We start from the raw sequence: 15,442 nt of genomic DNA, 5'->3' as shown, positions 1-15,442 counted from the left end.
TTCCAAAATACACTCCTGGAAATGGAAAAAAGAACACATTGACACCGGTGTGTCAGACCCACCATACTTGCTCCGGACACTGCGAGAGGGCTGTACAAGCAATGATCACACGCACGGCACAGCGGACACACCAGGAACCGCGGTTTTGGCCGTCGAATGGCGCTAGCTGCGCAGCATTTGTGCACCGCCGCCGTCAGTGTCAGCCAGTTTGCCGTGGCATACGGAGCTCCATCGCAGTCTTTAACACTGGTAGCATGCCGCGACAGCGTGGACGTGAACCGCATGTGCAGTTGACGGACTTTGAGCGAGGGCGTATCGTGGGCATGCGGGAGGCCGGGTGGACATACCGCCGAATTGCTCAACACGTGGGGCGTGAGGTCTCCACAGTACATCGATGTTGTCGCCAGTCGTCGGCGGAAGGTGCACGTGCCCGTCGACCTGGGACCGGACCGCAGCGACGCACGGATGCACGGCAAGACCGTAGGATCCTACGCAGTGCCGTAGGGGACCACACCGCCACTTCCCAGCAAATTAGGGACACTGTTGCTCCTGTGGTATCGGCGAGGACCATTCCCAACCGTCTCCATGAAGCTGGGCTACGGTCCCGCACACCGTTAGGCCGTCTTCCGCTCACGCCCCAACATCGTGCAGCCCGCCTCCAGTGGTGTCGCGACAGGCGTGAATGGAGGGACGAATGGAGACGTGTCGTCTTCAGCGATGAGAGTCGTTTCTGCCTTGGTGCCAATGGTGGTCGTATGCGTGTTTGGCGCCGTGCAGGTGAGCGCCACAATCAGGACTGCATACGACCGAGGCACACAGGGCCAACACCCGGCATCATGGTGTGGGGAGCGATCTCCTACACTGGCCGTACACCACTGGTGATCGTCGAGGGGACACTGAATAGTGCACGGTACATCCAAACCGTCGTCGAACCCATCGTTCTACCATTCCTAGACCGGCAAGGGAACTTGCTGTTCCAACAGGACAATGCACGTCCGCATGTATCCCGTGCCACCCAACGTGCTCTAGAAGGTGTAAGTCAACTACCCTGGCCAGCAAGATCTCCAGATCTGTCCCCCATTGAGCATGTTTGGGACTGGATGAAGCGTCGTCTCACGCGGTCTGCACGTCCAGCACGAATTGTGTTCCTAAAACGAAGAATCGTCCAGGAAGGTCTATAAGTAGAGGAATATTAGTGTCTTACTACGCACAATAGCACCAACAACAATGAGGTTATGCATGAGGAGACTTTAAACTATGACTCGAGTGCAAAAAATTCTGTACGGATCTGGGGACCAGAATGCTCGTGTAAATCATATAGTCCATACTCTCATTGTGAAATTTTGTTCATTTATAATGACATTTCTTCAATAACTCGTCAGACAGATCTCTGAAACCTGGCCTCATTCAGTCCATGAGAAATTTTGATGGACTGTGGTGGTACGTGTAAACATACTCTGATGGTTCAAATGGCTCTGAGCTCTATGGGACTTAACATCTATGGTCATCAGTCCCCTAGAACTTAGAAGTACTTAAACCTAACTAACCCAAGGACATCACACAACACCCAGTCATCACGAGGCAGAGAAAGTCCCTGACCCCGCGGGGAAACATACTCTGATCCTCAGTTGCATTTGCCCCATTCCCGTGGTCTCTTTGGACGTACTAAATCTAAGAATTCAAGATTTGTAGACACAGTACGTTGTACACTACCGTTCTTGATATATGACGTCATTGTCATATACAATAAAAAATATAGTCCTGAGGCATGTGCTCTCCAAAATCGATGATAACTACTACGTAATTAATTGACAATGAGAGGAAGTTGGCTGCTGAAAGGAAACAAAGTATGGAGAGGCAGTGTGCGAAAGTTGTTAAAGAAAAGTGAAGGTGCAATATTGTCTAAAGACTCAGAAAATCCTTTCTGACGTCCAAGACTATAATAAACTGTAAGCTGATTCATCAGACACCATTTCTGGCAACCTTTTTTTTCGCGTAAGAGATATTTTTAAATGAATAATTAGGAATAAAGACCTGAAACTTCCAGTGTTTCCGCAACATATCAGTTTACGAATTTTCCCATAGCCTTTTCATAATATGTAAAAAAATTTCTAACGACACAGGTGGATAAAAGGATTCGTTTTATAATTCCAGGAATGAAAATTTTTACCTAAAAAGTAATTATGAATGAACTGACATCACTTTGATTATATATATCCAACTATGAAACACCAAAAATATTTTTTAGCATATTTTTATTTCCTACTCATGAGACGGACGGACACGGGATGGTCTGGGTCCCCTTAACGGACGTAACGAGACAATTCACATGCTAGACTCGATTATCCTCTAGAAACGAGTGCGCTGATCAGGTACGATTCCCTTTGGCACATTCCTATTCCCCGCGGGCTTCTACCACAGCTACAGGCTCTCCTTTCGGTCCGTCCTAAGCCTCCAGACAGCTGCGGGTCCTGGAAGGAATTTATAGCGATGAGGGAGCACCAGAGCACTGGAACGAAGCCGAAGGAAAGGTTGGCCGCCGTCAGCGATTGCTGCACCGGAACACAGACGCTATCGAGGATCGATGGGGCGGTACGTCAAGTGCGCGCTCCATCGCTTCGTCGCTTCCGGTAATCCGTCTGTTTGTTCTCGCCTGTGCTATTGCCGGTGGGAATAAAGACTTGCTGATTGTGTTTGTACGTGGATTACTTTAAAAAATTCGACGCTTATTTATATTCCTTATCTACACATGTTATGAATTAAGGTTACCATTGCGTTTTTCTACCTGTCTGTGAAGGCTAATCTGAGAAACTACAGTAGGGGAGGTTTTGCATGACACATAGACCGATTCAGGTGGAAGATTTGTACCGCGAGATTACAATTCAGCTATTCACGGAGGTCGAGTGTGAGCTGTAATTATCGTATGACAGCGAAACGTTGTAGATATGCTAATGCTTCAAAGAGGAACCGATGTACGCTCGAGAAAATTAGTTCCAATTCTGATCAAAAGGTATAAATCTGGTGTTGTACATCACGTCATTTTACGGATGCTGCATCTCGTCGACGTCTCCGGTGCCAATATTGGACAAACTGAATAAGCAGCGGTTAATAACAAAGTCAACAGTTGTTTGACCTTTCTTGTCCACGTCCTGTTCCTAATCCATTACATAAGGAAACATTTCTTCCCATCACAGCTCCAATTTGACACCTGGTGGCCAAAATTGTAACTACTTTTTGTTTAACAGCCGCGCGGGATTAGCCGAGCGGCCTGGGGCGCTGCAGTCATGGACTATGCGGCTGGTCCCGGCGGAGGTTCGAGTCCTCCCTCGGGCATGGGTGTGTGTGTTTGTCCTTAGGATAATTTAGGTTAAGTACTGTGTAAGCTTAGGGACTGATGACCTTAGCAGTTAAGTCCCATAAGATTTCACACACATTTGAACATTTTTTTTTGTTTTTGTTTAACGTAAATCGGTTCCACATTAACGCATTAGCGTACTATCAAGTTTCGCTGCCTACGATAATTGCAGCCCACACTGGACCTCTATGAGCAGTGCACTTAAATTATAACCACACGGTGTATGTAATTTGTTACCACTAGACTAGACAATTCGTCCAGGAGCAGATATTACTACCCGTGAGAATCTGGCTCAACTCGCTAGTCCTATATAAATTTAAGTGTCGGGAAGTGTTTCTAAAGATCTTCTAAGAAAGTGAGACGTGGACCATAAACAGATGTAACCAGAAGAGAATATAAATATCGAAATGAGATACTACGAAAGGAAGAAAGTTATAAGTGTATATCGGATAACTAATGGAGAAGTGCTTATTGGAATTGTGGATGAAAAGAATTTGTGGCACCAATTGACCAAAGAAGGGAAGGGATCACCTGAAGTATGTTGAAGTATCAAGGAGTTAATTCAGTGATGGAGGGGAGTGTGGGGGTAAAAGTCTTAAAGGGAGATCCGACTTGAATACAGCAGGCAGGTTCAAATAGATGTAGGTTGCTGCAGTTATACAGAGATTAAGAGGCTTTCACAGTGTAGACTGCCGTGGAGAAATGTTTCAAACCAATGCTGAACTGAAGACCATACTAATAGTTTTCAAGGTATTGATATAGAAAATTGAAACATGAACTTCGTTGATTAGTCGCCCTTAAGGGTTATTATTACGAAAATTCTATTTCTTACCTAAATTATAGGTATTTTTTACGTTGTCAGCTTTAAGACTGAAGAGGTAACACACAACGTTTGACTTTTCTCAGTTTTAGTCTTATCACCTAGAAAATCTTTTCCCATGGACTTAATAATCTAGCGCTCCTAAAACAAATGACCTACAAACGTGTGCACGTCATTAGTATTTCTTACAACAAATGTTATTTACTTTGTGAAAATGGTGTTAATAACGGTATTACAGAAAATATCCTCAGATAGTTTATGCGAAACAGTTTATTCGAAGCTTACTGACAGCAATATTACAATTTTTTCTGTGACCAGCTTTGCTGTCGCCAGTTACAAGGCATGATTTACATACATCTACTGGTCTGTAGACACTACTGATGTGCAGAAATGTTAATCAAACTTGAAACATTCTAAACTGAGATTTTAAAATAACAAATATATAACAAATGGAATGAAAATAAAAAAAGGCACAGGCTTCTGCTAAAGGATAATGGATGGAAACACACATGACGCGCTAAAATAGGGAAACTATTCTTGTTAATGGCCTACAAACAGAAAATAATAGTGAAATTTGGCTTTCTACCAAGTGTATATGTCAAAGGTCAATATGAAAAAGGAGCACTACCATATATAACGATGTCACAAAATATTCTAAAAATTTGGGGATTGCCATCCATTTTATCTCTACAACATCTACTAACGACGAGATCACACTGTGCACTGCAATATTACCTTCAACTTCTGCTTGCGATGTGAAGATATTGCTTGGGCTAGTGAGCGTGGCATGTGTTGCGCGACATAGTTCGTGGTAACTAGGCGTGCATTCGTTGAGACTCTTGTGCTGACAATGAGAGGGTTTTGTTATTTTTTATTTTTTATCGAATGTGGATGCATTCTCATCGTGCCAGCGTGTTACTATAGTCAAACCGAAACAAACACACAGTTCTGATGTCGGAAGAAATGTTGATGATTACAAAAGAGGAGTCTGGGATAGACATGTAGAGGAGTTAAAATAGGATGAGACAGAAAGTATTAACTAATAAATTAGACGAAAATATGTAAAATGGAGCAATTATAGAAGTAGTGTTCTGATTTAAGTTCACTCAAGTATATAAGGCTAACAAGCGTGTTGAGTGATAAGAAACAGTTACTTATTTAATAGATTTCATCAGTTTTTGTGGTTTTCATGGGGGAATATCGAGAATGACACTGTCCATAGTGAAAATGGTATTGTAACGGTAACTAGTAGTGAGAATGCGAACTAGATCCCTTTGGGTTGAATTTCTTGTTACCAAGAAGAAATACATATTATAACTGATATCCCCTGCTGAAAATGCATAAACAACACTTATTAAAGCCAATGATGATTTAATTGAAGCAATAAACAACTAGTAATTTGGAATTCAACTGACTACGAGGGTAGGAACTTTAATAGTGGCAACTATTTATTTACTGCTCGTACAAAATAGATACGTTTTTCGAAGTTTTACTGACCTTCAAATTAGTCACCAGTATTGTGTATAACCCGTTGCCAGCGATGTGGAAGTCGTAGGATACTCTTAGCACTGTCAGTTGAGTTGAGAGTTCGGGCGGCGCGGTCTATTGCCCGACGAATTAGTAGCAGTTCTGAAGCGAAGGCCGTGAAGTGTTTCCTTCAGTTTATAAATCGAGATCAACTCACGAGGGCTTAAGGCAGGGGAGTGCAGTAGGTGGTATAGCACTTAGCAGCCCCATCAGTCAAACAAATCAGTAACAGCCTCCACTGTACGTGCTTGAGCATTGTCCTGCAAAATGATGGTCAGGTCCTGCAGAAAGAGTCATTACCTCTGTCTCTATGCTGTTCATTTTTGGAACACAACGTACGACCATCTTAGAGACAGATGTAATGACACTTTCATTTTGCAGGACAAAGCTCAGTGAAATGTAACTGATCACTTTTCAGTAAAGTCTCAAAGTTACGATTACTTTTCCTTGCTTGGCAAAGCCCGGCGGCAAGTTCAGTACTGAATCTAACCAACTGGTAGCTTACTGTTAGTAGACTGAAGGATCTAGTGGGGCAGTGGGTGAGACAGGCTGATGACAGCTTAGCAACTTGCTGGATGGATGGAATGTAATCTGAGTCCAATGTTGGAGTGGTCGGCGTTGAATATGCTGGCTTTACGCTGGTTACACTTTGCATGCTCGTGAATATGCTCGAGCAGTGGCGATCCTGAACTGACGACGCAGATGAAACTGGCCTTCCTGGTGTCGGGCGGTCTCTTAAGTTCATACTGGGGCAAAAGTTTACGTCTCTGTTCGGCACGTCACTCGCGTATAGAAAGTAGTCGAGTCGCTCTAGCACCGCTGGAGACGATGTTAGTGCTGCGAGTTTCAGCAAAGCCTTATGCAGTCTGGCGGGTATACAGGTTGTCATATCAGAGTGTATACCCCGGCCTGTGTATTTATTTACTCCAGATGTATTCCGGCAAGCGTAACGATGCCGGTGGTGGATGCCTGTTGCTACTGTAATCTGCCAGCATTGGCAGTTTTGCCATCTAGCTTAGATCCCGGCACAAGTTTGAGGTTACAGCAGAATCACTTGTCAAATAAACAACTGTCGTCAGGACAGAGCCGGGCGGGATACGATGGTGGGGACCCAGTTACGCTCGAGAGCACCAAGAAAACGGCGTTGACAATAACACCTTTATTAGGCATAATACAAGTCTGTCATCCAAAGCTCTGCAAGCCACAGATGGGCTGGCAGAACAGCGCTTCGTCAGCGTGGGAAGCTGTCGTGCGCTCGACTTGCAATATGGCCAGCGAAGTGAAGCGTCGGGTGGTGGCTACTACGACACGTGGTGACCGGTGCAGCGGCCCCTGGCGGCCTGCAGTTCTAGATATAGATCTCAAAACTGCTCTCATTGATGTCGCAAATCTGCACTCAGAAGTCTCACACCAGGTCCACCTGAAATACTCCCTAGCTTGCATGGGGCGGTTCTCATCCTCTGTTCAGGAAACAACAGGACCTGGCAGCATCAGTGTCTGCCACAAGAACGAGTTGAGCAAAATGAGTGGCTTCTCCTCTCGAAGGCAGATGACGGAGAGTGCCCAGATCACGCAGTTCAGGCCTCCAGCAGGCCTATAAGTAATGGCGAAATCCACGCCCGATCAGTGTTAACTCGGAAGTTGGCAGTGCAGGTGGTAACAGCAGTGTCCTTTCAGCAACGCTCGTGATTCCATAGACGATCAGAGACAGCTAGTCATGCTGAGGGTCGACCTCCACAGCCTCCCCACCCGCTGAATGGCTACAACAGGCACAACAGCTGAGACTATGTACTGTGCAGTCGGCAATCAGTACTCAGCAGTCAGACCTTTGTTAAGACGAGTGGGGCATTTCTGTTGGCGGTTCCCGCGCACCCTACAGTGGTAACAATGTCTAAGACATCATGTGTCTTGTTTTTCTCCCGCAGTCAGCTCTCCTTGTGACCTCAGAGTTTCAAAACTGCACTTTTCAGAGGCTCTTTTCTGCTTGCTTGACACGTGAATACTTAACGTTGCGCCGGCCTGTGTGGCCGAGCGGTTCTAGGCGCTACAGTCTGGAACCGAGCGACCGCTACGGTCGCAGGTTCGAATCCTGCCTCGGGCATAGATGTGTGTGATGTCCTTAGGTTAGTTAGGTTTAACTAGTTCTAAGTTCTAGGGGACTAATGACCTCAGAAGTTGAGTCCCATAGTGCTCAGAGACACTTAACGTTGCTTTGTACCTAGCCTTGCTCAAAAAACTCTGCTTTGTCACTAGTATGACGGTATCTCTCTGCTTCCATGTCATTCCGCCTCGCTCGCAGGCCTGGAAGCGCAGTAATTCCTCTGTCCTGCGAGAGTTTCCTTGTCTGCTGCAATTCGCTCACCATTTTCCCCAGCTGCAATCTATTGGTCACTGACGCCGGCGCTTCACCTTCTGGCAGCTGCCAAGGTACAATTTCGATGAAATTTTAGTGTCTGCTGGGGATGCTGTCCTGGGGTGTAACAAGTGGCTATGTTTATGTATTTTTTTTTATCTGCATCAATACTCCGCAAGCAATTTGACAGTTTGTGGCGGAGAGTACCTCTTTTACCACTACCTCCCTTCCCTGTTCCACTTGCGAACTGCATTTGGAGAAATGACTGTCGGTAAGCCCGTGCGTTAGTTCTAATTCCTCGATTTTTTTTCATTCTGGTCATTTCGTGAGGACACTTCAGTCTAACAGTGGCATGTCTTGCTTACTAGGCACACAGTCACAGCTGTTCACTTCCACTATCATCCTGCATATGGGCTCTACCTCCTATTAAATGCATTACAAGTAACTGCAGTAAAATTTGTGATAGTTGATGTTCGCAAAATGCAGCACGGTCTAAGAGCTTATAACCTACTGAAGATCGCCTCCATTGGTAGCAGCTTTTAGACACAGTATCCCAATTACCTTTTATAAAATTGACGATGACTAATATCCTTGAAATGTAGGACGGAGAGGAGTGGGAAATCCGCTTCCCAGATGTAAGTCACAATATGAAATATTCAAAAGTACAAAACAGGAAAGACTGCAAACATCATAAATCCCCAGGGAGGCTGTTTAAACTTTCATCTAGACAGGGTGAGGAGGTGAAGGAACCAGAGGCCGTGTAAAAGTAGTCAGCTGTGTCACACCTCCAGGCTTCGTTGCTCCAGGTATTGCTATCCCAGGCCTCCAACCTACACATGAGACGAGCATAGCAAACAACTAGAGGACCGTCACATCTACGGAACTCATTGCTAAATGCTCAGAAAATTCTTTTGTACTAGTATATCTCGTGCCTTCTGTAATCTTGACAGCCAAATGGCTCCATCACACACAGGATTGCATGTGTGATGCACATATACTATGTAATTTTTCTGCTGTAATTAAGCAATTCCATGTATTAGCAACCCAGTGAAACGAATTTCTCATTCTGAACAAGTCTGGGCGCTGATGACCCCGCTGTTTAGCGCCCGTAAACCTCAAACAAACACTGAACAAGTCTTATTAGCTCCTATTTCAGTAACCACTGTGCTGGTACTTTCAGGCCACAAATCGTAGTTGACTGCCTCCACTAGCGTAATAGCTCCCTTTAGACAGTTTTAATTATTAGTAAATGTGATTACTACTTTGAACTGGGTGCCTTTGGTGCGTGGTAAGTCCCCAAGAGTAAGCTGTGAGAAGCGTCCGTAGAAGGAACGGTTAATATTGCATATGTTAAAACTATTGGTTGATGCACTGCAAGTTCATAAATTAAAGAGAGAAGTGAATGAGACGGGACAACCGCACATGGCCCACTTACCACAAGTGGAAGGAGACGCTGTACGTTTGGAAACTGTTCTGTCGAGAAGGTATCAAATAAGTTTATTTCAGTCGCAACAAAATCATATAGAAGCTCGGTTTCACTAAGCGTGCGACGCGCATGTCGATTCTACTTACACAGCCTTGAGTGCAAAATACATTGCTGAGTCACATGAATGTGACGAGCACCTATGTTCGACGCCAGCGAGCAATAACCTGTAACAGACGACAGGCTGTTTTAATGCCGAAATGGAGCGATTTATTGAACGTTCTGTGAGTTGGCTTCCACTTCGGCTCAGTAAATCAATTCTGAGGCACTTTAAGAATAGACGTTTTAGTTTTCCAAGACTAGTGTTGGGTGCAAAGCAACTAAAGATATTCACCGATAGAATTTTTGAAAATGCAAGTTGCATGTCGCCACCTTATAACTGCTCCTTCGAATTAGTAACAAAGTCACGAAAATGGCGTTTCGGTGCCACGTCGAAGTGTTGCATCCCTCCGACAAATAAGGTGAAAAATGGAACTAGCAGCACAATAACTATTAACATAAATACGCGGACTGCTATTCTAAGAAAAGCATTCAAACTCAGCTTGAATGAAAATTAGCTTAATGTATTGGTAACTATTCGCAAGTAAAGATGACGAAGATCAGGGTGATAAAACAAAAAAAAAAAAGCGAACATCCAGGCACCTCCTAGCTGCCTCGAAAAAAAAACTGATGGCGGTGCCCCCGTTTACTTGCACAGATTGTGTAATTATTTGCCATATTGAGTCTTTGGTCCCTAATCGATAATCAATTACATCTTCCTCTGCACAAGCACACACAAAATTTTACACACAAAGAAATAATGTGTAGAAAAGTGGTCTTACAGTCCAAATGAGCATGATCGTCAGCTTTCGGGACAAGAGTAGAAGCATTTCCGAAACTACTTGGTTTGTGAACTTTCTGCGTGCAGCCTTGGTTAAAGTATACCGTGTGAGCCGTGGCTGGCTCATGTTATGCGTTGGATTAAACCTTGGTTGCTATTCTGTGTTTAGTCTCCCGCGGTTATCGCGATTATGCTGTTATCCTCTCTCTCTCCGCAAGTGGCAGCGGTGGGTGCATCAATATTCGCACCTTGTACTATCTTTGGCCTGGCGCTTATAGTTCCCGGTTTTGCTGTGTACGAGCAGTTGGTCGGTTGTCGTGGAGCAGCGAGGAAATCTCCGCGTTGCGTAGTTTGGTCGAGGTCGCTGGCGGCGTCCACGCGCGGTCGGAGTGTGTGGTGCTGTTCCCATTGCTACGAGGTCCGTGGCCACCGATCCTGGACACGAAAGTTGAGTTTCGATTTAACCTACCAGCATGTCAAGACTGTTCACACTGTGTCGTTTGGAGTTCGTTGTCGGCTGTTGGGACATTCCCACGAGCAACAACGTGTGTTTTCAAGTTGGCAAATTTTAGCCACCCTCCAGTGAAGTTTAACTGTTCTTGGTTATATTGAATTGAGGTGCAACAGCGGAATCTTCTGCCTTGTGACCGTTAACGTTCCGGTTACCTTCCTTGGCCGTAGACGTAAATTCAGGCAGTGTATTTTCCTCATCGTGTTGTCGCTGTCCAGCATGGTGTTGTGTAGTTTGACAGCTCAATGTATAATTGGTTGTGGGCGCCAATACCTTCTACGTTGTTCCATTGAACTCCCTGTTGCGTGCTGGTTGGGTGGAGGAGAAGTTATCTTGCCGGTGGGTCCGTTGACTGTCTGTCGTTTGGGTTGTCGTCAGATCGAGAATGGTTGGGCGGACTGCCTGTCTCACCTAAGCGAGCGTTAGTGTTTAAATTTCCGGCCGACCCTCGGAAACTTCTGAGCGCCGTTGGGTGTACTGCCTTTTCGTATTTGTTCTTGTTGTTTGTATTTGTATGGCTTGTATGCCAATTTTTAATTAAGGTTGTTTTGCCAATAAGGTGTAAGATTGTTTGTGCCTTCAGCCTAATTTAAAGAACTATTTTAAGTAAGGCCTTTGGCCTTTTTAAAACATTTAATTTTGTTGAGTCTTAAGTGATGGACCTTCAGCCGATTTTGAATTAAAGTTGTTTTGCTCTTAAAGTGTGAGATTGTTAGGGCCTTCAGCCTAATTGAAAGAACTGATTTGAGGTAAGGCCTTCTGCCTTTTAGATTTCTGATTTTGGTTTGAGTATTAAGTTATTGGCTTTCAGCCGATTTTAAATTAAAGTGGGCTTGCCCTTAAGGCATGAGATTGTATGGCACATCCAAAAATTAATGCTGTTTTTTTTTTTTTTAGTTTTCTTGATTCTTCTAATGTTTGGTCAAATTAATAAAGTTGTATGTTCGACAGTAAGTGACAGCCGCTAATATTGTCGTCTTTCCAAAATTTAAACTACCTGTCCTGTCCTGCAGGTTTAGCACGGCGTTTTACCTTGCATGGCAAACTGACGCTACCCAATACCGATCCCCAAGGGGATAGATGACGGGGCTGAACGGCAGATGCACGGAGATGTATGGGCGAACACACATGCAACAGTTCAGCAACTCGCCACCTAGATGGACCAAGGGCTACCAAAGACCTTCAGCAAAAGTCGATGCTTAGGAGCCTCAGGTGAAACTCTTGGTTCATGCACCCACGCCGACTACTCTTCATCTGCGAAGAAGGTTGAATTTTCACGCCAGTACCACAACTGGACGTCCATCGTGTGACGACAGATGACCATTGACATGAACGGTGCCAGACGTCTTAAAGTGAAAATCCTTCGTGCATTATGACCTGGGGAATATTTTCGTGGCTGTTCTGGGTCATCTTGTCATTCTGCAAGGCACAATGGGTCAACACAACTATGTATCTCTCATTGGGGACCATTACACTCTTACATGCAGTTGTGTTTCCTCGGCACGGTGTCATTTACCAGCAGGACAACGCAGCATCTAACAAAGCTCGCATTGTACCAGCGTGGTTCGAAGAGCACCAGGGTTAATTTACTGGTTTCCTCTAGCCACCAAACTCCCCAAATTTAAACTCAATCGAGGATCATCAGTCGGTAAACCTCGCGCAGACGGCCATGAAAATAGAGTTGTCATGGTTCCACACCCCTTTTTGTACATTTCAGAACCTACCGACTCTCTTACTGCGCATCTCGCAGCGATCCGCGCTGCAAAATGTGGTTATTCAGGCTTTTGACCGGTGATCACATTAATATGATTGAACAGTGTAATGTACATCGGTGACCTATTAACACAAGACTGACAGCAAATAAGGGAAAACTGCAGTCGGGAGATTCCAGCGAGTGAGCTGTACCACGACACGATATTGAGCGCTGCAATGCCATACATTTCCAAGAAGCTCACATACTAAGGACCTCACAGAGGAGGTTACGAGAGGCCTATCGAACGACCCAAAAGCGTGAATCGCAACGATGGATACGGGTTGCCATATTCTTGTCTGTTACCAGTACAAGTAGTCTGCCAGCGGAACGATGGAGTTCACTAGGCAGACATGTCTCGGGAGGCCGTAATAACAGCGTCCGGAGGGACACAGCGTCGCGTTGCCACTTGCCACAGTTTAATTAGTGCCCTTCGTTTGATACTACCGGACAATATAAATACAATTCAGAAAGATTGTTAGCGTTGGACATCATCTCTAGCACTGAACTCAAGCCAAAAATGTAGCTGATAACTGCAGTACAATGAATATCACTATGCAAGAACTCAAGGGGAGCTAGTGAAGTGGCAAATCCACTATGCTGACGTCTGACCTTTACGATGGCGGCTAGAATGTTGATCGGCATAACAGAACGACTATGTGAGCATCTTATTTCCACGAGTACGCTGGGTTCATTCATGGATAGATAAATAGTAAGAAATTCTGGTATACAGTTAAACACGAGACGCAAGGAATACATATTTCTGTTTTTAAATAAATGAAATTCATGAACAAGAAAAAATAAAAAAAGTAACTGCTAACGACATCGAACTACGAATTTTCGTTAGTGATTTGCTTTATTAATTTATCTTCAAGGAACAGTCATTATAGATTTACAAAATTGCTGTGGGAAACTTTTCCACTGTATTTCCATGATGTGTGCTATGATTGGTCCTTAGCCTAAAGAAAAGACTGATGAGGCTTCTGCATTGAATGTAGAAATCTTTTTCGCTGAGTTGCCCTGCGGAGGTGGTCTCCTGAATGCTTTCAATTTATATTGTCCTACCGTCCAATCTTCTGGAGTTCTGCAGCTAAAGTCAAGGACAAATTATTACTCTACGGAAGTGTGCAGTAAGAACATCGCAAAACTGCTAGCCAGACATCTCACAGAAGCCTCTTCACAGTCCTTTGGAATCTTACACACACTGGCCAGTACGTTTAGCTGTAGGTAATAATAAAAGTGAACTGCGAAGTTCACCAACGTAATACTAGAAAACTAGTTTTTAGAGATTTATATTCAGATTTGTGCCGTGATGAACATGGCACTGCTCCGCGGCTGCCAGCTGCGCAACTTTGATTTCACGGTAGCCGCGCGTAGCGTCGCACGGGCGTGAAGAGGCCGCGAGGCCATTTCCACAGAACAAGACGGTATACTGTCTATTCTGTGCCATTGTGCACTGTGGAGGAACCAGAAGCACATGGAGAGGACGACGTCTGCCGCCGACCAGAAAGGGGGCAACAGTGCGTCGACCGCCGGTAACGACCACAGCTGACAGAAACCTATGGATTCACCTCTTCTCTGAAAGCCTTAACACTGTGTGGCAGGGTTCTTCTGTACGGCCTGAAAACAGAGATCCTAAAGATGCTATCTGAAAGCCAGGACGAATCTGGAGAAGACTACGTTTCTTTTGAAACAGTAGGCGACGTCGTGTTGTGAATGTAACCATTCAAATTCATTAAGAATTTCAATAACTGAGGGATAGCCTCTTGCGTTACAGTTCCTGTTTTGCGCCCATCGTGCCTGAGTAGTTAATTTCAATTTCACTACTGTTAAAAACATTTGAAAAAAATTATATTTCCATTCAAGGCACTGTGTCTTAGGATTATGAGACCGTTGTACACGCAGGTTAATTTAATATTGAAACAACTTACGGGAGTGCAGCCGGATGACGTCGTCAACAACGGCTACAAAACTGCAGAGTGTGTTCCTGTCGAAATATCGGCCGTTGTCGACAAAGTCATCCGGCTGCACTTTCGTAAGTTACTTTGAACGTTATATACTCCGGGAGAGACTCAGGCCTCAAATTCAGTTTTACTTTTGGCAATTAAATTTACACTACATCGTTTCTTGTTGAGGCCCTATGCCCGAAAATTATGTGGCCATTCTGCCAGGGTTGTTAAATACAGGTTTACATTTGGTAAATAAATTTTGACTAATTTATTTTCGATAAAGTCATTAGGTCTGAGAATTATGAGGCGATTGTGCTTAGGCAGTGAAATTATATTTTACTTTCGTTAAATAAATTAAAAATAAATTGCCTTTATTTAAGGCAAAGGGTCTAAAGCGGTCGAGAACCAGGGAGGGAAATTAATTGCTTCTTTGGCTAAAATAAGTTAAACTAAATTTGTTTCAGTAAAACCAGTGGCCTTGTAACCTCCGCACAATAATATTTAAAATTAAAATATGAACCATGTGTAACCTCGCCACGGAAATAATAATTAAATGAATTTTAAATAATGTAACCTCTTAACAAAATTGGCTCCCATTTATAATCTCTGTGCAGAAATGCATTCACATTTAACGTAACCACAAAATTCAATTCCTAAACCAGGAAATAACAAAAAAAATTCAGTAACCTGGTAAATTTTATCACGACAGCAACGCTGCGCCACTGCCCTGTACTCTGAATAAAATAGCAAAAATTCTTACCTCAATAAAACTGCGAATATATCTGCTCTTACCTACAAAATTTTCGGCACAGCTCTGTGCAGTGCTGCCCTATGCTTAGTGACTCGTGAAAGGAATTAATTATTCATTGGATAA

Source organism: Schistocerca americana, chromosome 2 (assembly GCF_021461395.2).
Source record: "Schistocerca americana isolate TAMUIC-IGC-003095 chromosome 2, iqSchAmer2.1, whole genome shotgun sequence".
NCBI lineage: Eukaryota > Metazoa > Arthropoda > Insecta > Orthoptera > Acrididae > Schistocerca > Schistocerca americana.
The sequence above is the reverse complement of the archived record's forward strand: the minus strand, read 5'-3'. Positions refer to the sequence as shown.